This window comes from Muntiacus reevesi, chromosome 2 (assembly GCF_963930625.1).
Source record: "Muntiacus reevesi chromosome 2, mMunRee1.1, whole genome shotgun sequence".
In the NCBI taxonomy this organism is placed as follows: Eukaryota; Metazoa; Chordata; class Mammalia; order Artiodactyla; family Cervidae; genus Muntiacus; species Muntiacus reevesi.
Window position 1 is genome coordinate 212,737,943 of NC_089250.1, and position 10,482 is coordinate 212,748,424.

Consider the following 10,482-nt stretch of genomic DNA (forward strand, 5'->3'; position numbering starts at 1 on the left):
CATCTTTCCTGAAGTTGCAAAATGCAAATTTAAGGTAGCTTGTAATTTATTACAAGTAAATTATAGTAAAAGGCATACTATAACCTTGAGATTAACCATTTGAAAAAAATGCATTAAAAGGTGTAATTAAAATGTCATAGAGGCGATAAAGCAATAATAATTCTCATTTATCCAAAAGATTAAATAAAGGAAAGGAAGAACAAAAAAATCAGGTGGAACAAATGGAAAACAAGTAGCAAGAGGATAGATACAATCTGTAAAAGACAGAGATTGCCTGACTGGAGTTTAAAAAAAAAAATCAACAACAAACCAATTGTATGCTTCTCAACAAGTGACAAGGTATAAGGACACAGAAAAACTGAGAACATTAAGATAGAAAAAAGTATACCCTACAAATACCAACTATAACAGAGCTAGAGTGACTCTATTAATAACAACATAGATTGTAAGTCAGAGATAAAGAGGGTCATTTCTTAATGATAAATTCAACAGAGTGACATAACAAACCTAAATGGATATGAGTGTAATAAGAGAGCTTCAAAGTACAGGTAGAAAAAAAAACTGGCAGAACTACAAGGAGAAACAGGCAAAGCCACAGTCATATTTGGACGTTTTAACACGGCTGCCTTGGCAGTCAGTAACAATAAAGAAATAAACATAGACAAAAACATTAACGAGTATATAGAAGATATGAGCAATACTCTCAATTAACTTGACCTAATTGACAATTATAGAACATTCCAACCAAGAACAGCAGAATGCACATTCTTGTCAAGTGTACCTGGAGCAGTAAGAAAGACCTTGTACTTGGGTCATAAAACAAGTCTCAATACATTTCAAAAGAGGGCTGAGATCATACCAAGCATATTTTCTGATCACAGTGGAATTAGTTTAAGGTGGTTTCAACTTATGTCTATCGTGAAATAATTACTGCAAAATTTAATTAGCACCCATCATCTCTCATGGAGACTAAATAGAGTTCCCTAGTCACTCTAAACCTAAACCGCAGGACACAGCCCCAGTTCAGACCGAGTTACGACGCAACCTCAAACTCACGAAGAAGTATCAAGCAAGGCCGACAGATTTGGCCAGTGAAGAAACACACCTTTTTATTTTTTCATTTATTCTGGCGTGCTATGTGCGAGGTTTGCAGCATCTCAGCTCCCTGAACAAGGATCAAACCCATGCCCCTTGCAGTGGAAGCACAGAGCCCTAACCATTGGACAACTAGGGAATTGCCGAAACAAACCTTTTCTGATTCAGACAGTTTATCATGTACATCGAGAGCAAAAGCAAGATCAGTCAAGGTGGCAGCTTCCCTTGACCCTTCTGCAAAAGGATGACCCTAAACAGGAAATAACAATGCAACACGAGGGGCGCGACATCCTGATAATGAGGAGTCCGTTCTGTGTAGTTTGATGACCTGCAGCTGTTCTCTAAGACGTGCGAGGCAGAAAGCCTCCTGTGTCACTAGAGCCCAGGAGGAAATGAGAAGAAGGCCTTCCTGAAAGAGGGAGAGGAAGCCCCTCCATAAGCTCCCATGTTCTGGGAGGACCACAGGGGGTCCCGCCAAGGTTGAGGTCAGCTGTGGTTAGGTCTTGCCTACATGACCCAGGTAGAGATGCACGTGGTCGCCAGGGCCACGTGGAGGAACCATTTCCCTTTCAGGGGTAAGACTTCTCTTCCTTCCCCAGCTAAGGCTGGAGGCAGGAGAGAGCCTTCAGTGCAGGGAGGCGATTGTGGGTGGATTCTGTCCCCTGGATTTCTAGTTACTGTCTTGATCCTGGTGGGGGCCGAGAGACAGAGGGAGGGTGACGAGACAGCTCCTACCTCGCTGGACGCCTCAAGTTCGTTCAGCCTGGCCAGTCTAGAGAGGGCTCCTCCTGCGGGCACTTGCTTGCATGCTTCAGAAGACCAAATATCAAGTCTTTCTGAGGCATCTCCTGCCATGTGACCTAAAGAAACTCCAGACGTGCCGACTCCTCTGTCCGGAGGCCACAGGCTGCTTAAGACGTTTTCAGACCTGAGATGGAGAACCAGTCACCCTTTTTCAGCTGCAAGGGACCAAGTGGAAAGCACCATGCCCCACGTGCCTCCTTGGAAGGAACTCAGCACACCTGTAGCTCCTTTTCTCCTTCTCCCTTCTCTCAACTCTTCCACATGCTCGAAATAGGGGAGTGGATTCAGGAGACACAGAATCAGTCACTGAGCATTTATTAATCTTTCCAAAGAACCAGCTTTTGGTTTCATTGATTTTTCTGTATTGATTTCCTCTTTGATCTTTATTATTTCCATTTTTTTTTTCTCTGTTTACTTTAGGTTTAATTTGCTCTGCTTTTCCTGGCTTCTTAAAACTGAAGCTGAAAAAAAATGAAGCTGAGATCATTGATTTCAGACCTTTCTTCTTTTCCAAAGATAGACATTTAGTGCTATAAATTTCTCCTGAGTTACTGTTAGAGCAGCATCCCACACCTTCTGATGTTGTGCTTTTATTTTCATTCACATGAAAACCCTCTCTAGGGCTTCCCTGCTAGTCCAGTGGTTAAGAATTAGCCTTGCAGTGCAGGGGACACCCATTAGATCCTTGGTCTGGGAAGATCCCACATGCCTCGGGGCAACTAAGCCTGAGTCGCACAACTACTGAGCCTGCGCTCTAGAGCCTGGGAACCAGAGCAACTGAAGCCCAGGCATCCTAGAGCCACCGCGCTGAGAAGCCTGCGCACCGCAATCAGGAGTATCCCCTGCTCGATGCAGCTAGAGAAAGGCCCAGCACAGCCAAAATTAGCTAACTAAATAATTATAAAGAAAAAAGAAAACACTCTCTAATTTCCTTTTTGACTTATCCTTTGATGTATTTAGGAGTGTGTATTTAATGTCCAAATATTTGGGGATTTTCCAAGGATCTTTCTGTTACTGATTTTTTATTTAACTCCATGTGGTCCGTGTATATGACTTGAATCCTCTTGATTTTACTGGGACTGGCTTCATGGGCCAGATTATGATCTATCTTGGTAAATGGCCACATACACTTGACAGACTTTGTTTTCTTTTGTTGTTGAGTGGAATATTCTGTACGTGTCCATCAGGTCAAGTGAGTTAATGGTGTTTTTACGTCGTCTTATTCCTGCTGCTTTTCTGCCTATTTTTCTATCAACTATCAAGTGGTACTGAAATCTGACTACAATTTATGAATACCTATTTCTTCTTGTACTTCTCTTAGTTTTTATGTATTTTGAATCTCCATTATTAGTGTACATATTTGTTTAGGATTGTTATGCCCTCTTGATTAACTGACCCATTTATGATTATGAAATGATCTTCTTGGTCCTTGGTAAATATTCTTTACTCTAAAATCTATTTTATATGATATTAATATAGCCACTTCAGTTACCTTTTGATTAGTGACAGCATAGCATATCATTTTCTTTCCTTTTACTTTTAACCTATTTCTGTCCCCGTTAAACAACAACTTTCCATTCTTTCCACCCCCAGGGCCTTGTATTCCACTTTCTGTCTTTATGCATTTGCCTATTCTAGGCACCTCATATCGGAGAAGGCAATGGCACCCCACTCCAGTACTCTTGCCTGGAAAATCCCATGGATGGAGGAGCCTGGTGGGCTGCAGTCCATGGGGTCACAAAGAGTCGGACATGACGGAGCGACTTCACTTTCACTTTTCACTTTCATGCATTGGAGAAGGAAATGGCAACCCACTCCAGTGTTCTTGCCTAGAGAATCCCAGGGACGGCGGAGCCTGGTGGGCTGCGTCTATGGGGTCGCACAGAGTCAGACACGACTGAAGCGACTTAGCAGTAGCAGCAGCAGCAGCAGACACCTCATGTACTTTCTGAATCTTTACTTCCTTTGAAGAGTTGGAGTATTATTCATGTTAATTCTTCTTTAAATGTTTGGTAGAATTCACCATTGAAGCCATCTGGATTTGGACTTTCCTTAGTTGAGGGGTTTTTGATTACTGATGCAATCTCTTTATTAGTTACAGGCCTGCTGAGTATTTCTATTTTGTCTTGTGTCACTTGAGGCAATTTGTATATTTCAATAAATTTTTCCATTTCTCTTGGGTTATTTAATTTCTTGCATATAGTTGTTCATGGGCTTCCCAGGTGGCACCAGTGGTAAAGAATCCACTTGCCAAGGCAGGAGACACCAGAGCCTTGGGTTGATCCCTGGGTCAGGAAGATCCCCTGGAGAAGGAAATGGCAACCCACTCCAGTATTCTTGCCTGGAAAATTCCATGTACAGAGGAGTCAGGTGGGTTACAGTCCATGGGGTCACAAAGAGTTGGACACAACTGAGCAAACAGGCACATAACTGTTTATAGTTTTCTCTTACAATATTTTTTACAATAAAGTCAGCAGTAATGTCTCCACTTTTATTTCTAATTTTAGTTTTTTTTAGTTTCCTTTGCCAGTCTGGTTAAAGGTTTGCCAAATTTGTTGATCTTTGCAAAGAACCAACTTTTTTTTATTTCATTAATTTTCTCTACATTTTCCCTTTGTTTTTTGCAAAATATTCTTGCTGGGTATAGAATTCTAGATTGACAATCTTAAAGATGTTAATCTACTGTTGTTTTGCTTACACTATTTCCAAGGAGAAAACTATTGTCCAAGGAGAAACAGGTAATATGTCTTTTTTCTATGCTTTTAAGATTTTCTCCTTATCCCTGACTTTAAGCAATTTGAGTATGATATGTCTTGATATAGTTTTCTTAATGTTTCTTGCACTTAGGGTTTTGTTGAGTTTCTTGGATCCGTAGCTTTACAGTTTGCATCAAATTTTGAAAAATTTTAGCCATGATTTCATTTTTGGGAGTCCTCTTATCTCTCCCTCTCCCCTCCTCTAGGGACTCCAACTACATGTATATTTAGCTGTTTGAAATTGTCTCACGTTTCACTGATGCTCTGCTCATTTTAAAACAGCTTATCTTAATTTTATTTATCTTTATTCTGACTACATATATATATTTCTCATAAAAGTTGCCACTTAAAAATGTATACGACACCATTCTTTATATATTGGAGAAAGTAACCCTTTTTGTGAGTACATGATGAAAATAAACTGTTCTCCTTATTAGGGCAAAATGAAAATAATACACATATTGTCGCTATTGTCACTGTGAAGTTAAAACACGTCAACTCTTTAAACAGTGGAGCTGCATCCCCTTCTAGACATAAGATCAATGTCTGATTATTGCTTTCCTTTTTTTTTTTTTTTTGATGTGAGCAGTTGTTGAAGCCTAATGCCTACATTTGTTTATTTGCTGGGAGTTTCAAATTAATATTCAAATTATGTCTCCTTTTTTCTTACTTATTAACAGGAATAGTTAATAAAATAGTTAATAAAAGAGATGCTTCTGATTATCTACTACAAAATAGAAAGCTTCACAAATTTGCATGCCATCCTTGCTCAGAGAATAATCTCTGTATTGTTGCAGTTTTAGTATAGGTGCTGCCAAAGTGCCATTTTAGCCAGTTTTAAGCATACAATTCAGGGGCATTAATTACATTCACATCATTGTGTAACCATCATCATAGCAACTTCCAAAACTTTTTCATCACCCCACACAGAAATGCTGGACCCATTAAGCAACTTTCCGCTCCCCTTTCCCCTAGCCCCGGGAAACTTCTCATCTACTTTTCGTCTCTGTGAATTGGATGGTGTTCTTTAAAGCTTCTGGGCATCACATTTTCATCTCAATTAGTTTCCAAATATGTGTCCAACTTAAACAGCTGTAAGTTGAAAATCATGATACAAAAATCGACATGAGCATAAAACCTTTAATTAGCTTTCTGCATGCAGTGCCAAACGATGAGAATAAGGTCAGTGAGAGATCATTTTTCCAGAACCACACAAGCCTCCTCTTCTCTCCCCTCTAAGACCTGGCTCCTTGGCCAGTTCCCTTCCTAAAATCAGGATTCTTCATTCATGTTAAAGTAGAAACCAGGAGGTTAATTTTTGCTACAATGTCAACTGTCAGATCAGGCACAGCTAAGGCCTTTTTGGATGGTGCATATATGATTCCCCATCACTCCATTTTTTTCTCTGCTCTTTCTGAACATCCTGTTTCAAATACAGGCCATTTGTCCTCACTCTAGAGCAGGGCTGTTCATCTGGCATCCTGGGATGGTTTGTGCTTAAACCATTCACTGAGTCCATGAACTTCAATGGGAATGAAATGATATCTTTGCTTTAATTAACCTCTCACTAAAAACGACATTTCCAGGCTTCCCTGGTGGCTCAGTGGTAAAGGATCTGCTTGCCAAGGCAGGGGACACATCTAAGCTAAGGCGTGTGAATCTAAACAGCTGAGCCCGTGTGCCAGTCCTGAAGCCCGCACATCCTAGAGCCTGTATTCCACAACAAGAGACGCCACCGCAACGACAAGCCCTCGCACTGCAGCTAGGGAGTAGCCCCCCGCTCACCGCAACTGGAGAAGGCCCGCAGGCATTAGCGAAGACCCAGTGCAGCCATAAAGAAAGAAATCTTAAAAAAACAACAACCCCAAAACGTACATTTCCTTCATTTAAGGAGAAACCACAGCAGTAGTAACAGCACCTGCCACTCTGCCACCCGTAGAAACAAGTGATCTTTTCATATCACATCTTGGTTGTTATAGAAACCTTGAATCATCATTTATACTCAGACTACTTTGAAATTACCTTAGTCCACAGAGGCACTGCTAGAGTTTGCTATTTAAAGTGTTAATAAACAAACACATATACTACACATCACGAGTTAAAAAGATATTTTGATTACTTTTTGATTACATTTAATATTTCAACTGAATTTCAGTATAGTTGGTTTTCTTTGCAAGATGACATATTTTACTTCACGAGTTTTAAAAAATGTTTTGAACCTGTGCGGGGGTCCCTACCCTTCACCAGACTGCCAAGAGGCCTAAGGCACAAAAAAGAGATTAAGAACCCCTGGTCTTTGGGGGGCACTGCAGAAAACTTCCTACTTGCAGGATGGCAGTTGAGGCCAGATGCTTCTTTTTAAAGGATTTTGGGTGAAGGATTGAGATTCATTACTCAGCATTTACAATGTTGCACTGTGTACTACTTGGCTGCCTCTTAATACTAGCAGACAAGAACTCTTCTAGGAGACTTCCCTAGCGGTCCAGTGACTGGGGCTCTGTGTTCCCAAAGCAGGAGGTTTGGGTTCAATTCCTGGTTGGGGAACTAGATCCCATGTGAGGCAACTAAGTGTTGCTGGTCGGCAACTAAAGAACCCACAAGTTGCCATGAAGATAGAGAACCCGTGTGCATAACTGAGATGAGGCACAACCAAATAAGTAAAGATTAAAAAAAAAAAAAGAACCCTTCTAGATGCCAGGAATTTTTACTTCTTCTACCCCAAAAGGGCTCATACTTGGCTGAGTTAGCAGTGCCCGCCAGGAAAAAAAAAAATGTTTTGAACCATCATTGGTACACCAGTTTCATTTCTGAAGGAAATTGATACCTTCGAACCATGAAACACCAGGCTTTCTATTTTGATGGGGGCACAGGTGTGGACCTGGCCTTCCTCCAGCTCACACACCGCAGTTCAATGGCAGTGACCCCCTTGGAGCAGGTTCAGCCTCACGTCTGGAGACAGGACACAGGATTTCTTGCTTCTTGGTCTGGCTGGTGGGTGGCTAAGGATGGGAAAACCCACCCCATGTGGTCGGGCCTGGGCGCCCTCCTGGAGAGACCCTGCACTCTTGGTTTACCCTGGAGCCCTCTGAGACCCCGTCACCCTCGGTCAAGTGCACACATCCTGATCTAGCCTCAGTGTGGATCTGCCTCTGGGTCGAGGGCCCCCTCCAAGGAGAGCGTATAGATGGCAGCAGCTTGCCTCTCCACGGCTCTGAGCGCTTCATCTTGAAGTCTCTCAGGTACACCAAGTCACCCTTCTGGGGCTCATGTAGGGGCGCGCCGATCCCCACCTCTTACCTGAAGGAGAGCTGGGGGGTGGACAGTGATGATGTGGTCCTGGGCTGGAGAGACTGACTGTCCTTCGGAGCCTCTTGGTGAAGACAGCAAAATTTCTCTTCCCTCTCTTTAGCCATGGGGTGGGGTCTCACGTTCTCCACAGGCCCTTCCAGATGGAGCAATCCAGGAAGGTCCAGCAGGGGCCGTACTGTCCTCCAAGCCTCAAGCCAGGGATCCCCTGGGCCCCCATCCTCCCCGCTCCCATCAATCTGTGGATGGTCCTTCCCCCATCACTAGTCTCCTCCCTGTCTTGGCCCAGTTCATCACTCCCCAGGCATCACTGCAACCTCCCTGGCCTATTTTTGCCCCTTCCAGTCCATCCTTGGGGCTTACCCGGTAGCTCAGATGTAAAGAATCTACCTGCAATGCGTAAGACCCGGGTTTGATTCCTGGGCTGGGAATATTCCCTGGAGAAACGGAATGGCAACCGACTCCAGTATTCTTGCCTGGGAAATCCCATGGACAGAGGAGCCTGGCGGCTACAGTCCATGGGGTCACAAAGAGTCGGACACAACTGAGCAAGTAACACTTTCACTTCGACCCATCCTCCCCTCATCCTTAGGCCCCAGGCTGATGGGTCTAAAACTGACCATCTCCACTCCTATTTCAGACTGGTTCTGGTCCCCCTCAAACCCTCCATTTCTGGACTGGCACTCAAGGCCCTCTCAACCCAGCTGGCCTCATTCTCCCACTCCCTGCCCCCAGCCCCTTGCCCCCCCTCACCAGGTCCTCCCACTCACCGGGCATAGCTCATCTGTCTGGCTGCCCACCCAGCTACCCCAGGCACCAGGTAGGCATCTGAAATGCTTGCTGAGAGCAAAATCTTAAGGATGTCGCCATCGTCTGTGCAATTGCTATGGTTTCCCCAGCGTCCCACCGAGTCTGGGCTTTTTGGAAGCACCTCTTTGAGTGACAGGCCCGAGGGTCTCACCCTGGACGTCAGACTGGAGGGCGCCCCTCTTTTCTCTTGACCTCGTTCTGCCAGGCCTCCATACCACACCCACTGGAGGGCCCTGGGTGATGGCTGTCATGTCTTCCACTGTTTTCCCCTGAATCCACTTTAACCTTGGGGACACCTTGGGAACAGTGCCTGTCATCCATCCTGAGTGGGCACAGACCCTTTCTCCCTGTTTCATGCTCTGGGCCCCCATTTCAGTCTTTGGTGCTTTTTGCTTACTCCCCGGCCCAGATTCCTGCTTTAAGCTCTCAGCTGGTAGATCGTTTCAGGAAGGAGGGACAGACAGCTGAAGAACGGCAGACCGCATGTTCAAGTCTCCGTTCCACCCATGAGGCCACCTCCGAACCCTTCTGCTGAGGCAGCAAGGATAAAGCCTCAGGCTTGGGGGTGATGTCTGAGGCTCGCCTGTTTTGCCAGGGGGGAGACTCCAGCTGATGGAGAGGCAGATGGCAGCCAAACAGAGCCCTCACCAGCCCCCTGTCCTCTGCCCAGCCTGACCCTCACCCCAAATCATGGCTCTATGAGATGGGGGCTTGCACTTGGCCTGGTGTAGACCCCAACCCCCCAGGGGCAAAAGCACAGAGGAGTTCCAGCCACAAGGATGGGGACGCCGGAAGCTGAGTCACGGGCTGTTCTGAGCACCAGCCTGGTTGGTACTCCCTCACCATGGTGGCAGAAGTGAAGCCAGGTCACTTCCTGGTCGTCGTGGGAGTAGGGACTGGGTAACTCACGCAGCAAAGCTCTGGGTGCCCCCCAGGGGTGCTGCAGCCCTGCACATGGGGGAGGGCTTGCAGGGGCCACAGGGGTGGTCCCAGGAGGATGAACTGTCTGGGGCTCTGAGACGCACATGGATGCGGGCCCTGCAGGAGCGCTCCTGGGCAGAGGGACCATGACACGGTGTCTCCAGGTGGGAAGGCTGAGTTTGTATGGGGGGAGGGGCTGGGGGCTTTGGCTCAGCAGAACAAGCTTCTTCTCAGGGAGACCACTGCCCCAGGGTGGGGTGCTGGGACCTGGAGCTGGCCGGGTCTCCAGGTGGGAGCCACAGCCGGACCTCCGCCTGCAGGGGAGCGGGGGCAGGTCAGAGGTCCTCTGGGCCACATACAAGTTTGAATCTAGACGAAAGGTGAGAAACCCAGCCTCTCCCACTGCCCAGTCCCCCAGTGGGATAGTGCAGAGGATTCTTGTCCACACTGCCAGGACCTCAGTGAGGAAGCCAAGGGCCTGTTCCCTCTCCTCTCCAGGGTCCCGCTCTCACCTGGCCCCACTGTGTCACTCCTCATCTTTCCTCTGCCCTTCCCACCTCCCATTCTTACCCCCAAAGCTCAACTCCACCTCTGGCCGAGCTCTGTCAAAGCCCCCTCCCCAATCCCTGGGGCCTCTTGGGCCCAGCGCTTTATCTCTGCACCTCCTTTCAGGTACTGCGGCCGGCTGTCTTCTGACCTCACTCGCCCAACGGGGAAGCCGGGCGCCCTGAGACACAGCTGGGTGGTGGACTCTCCCCAGGGAGCCAGTGTGCGGCGCCCCCTCCTCCCC

The 10,482-nt window shown here is 46.1% G+C and overlaps 1 pseudogene; it reads right to left on the reverse strand.

Annotated features, from left to right (window-relative positions):
* Nucleotides 1-5,383: 5,383 nt before the first annotated feature.
* On the reverse strand, nt 5,384-5,478 carry LOC136162180 (U6 spliceosomal RNA; annotated as a pseudogene).
* Between the last annotated feature and the right edge of the window lie 5,004 nt (nt 5,479-10,482).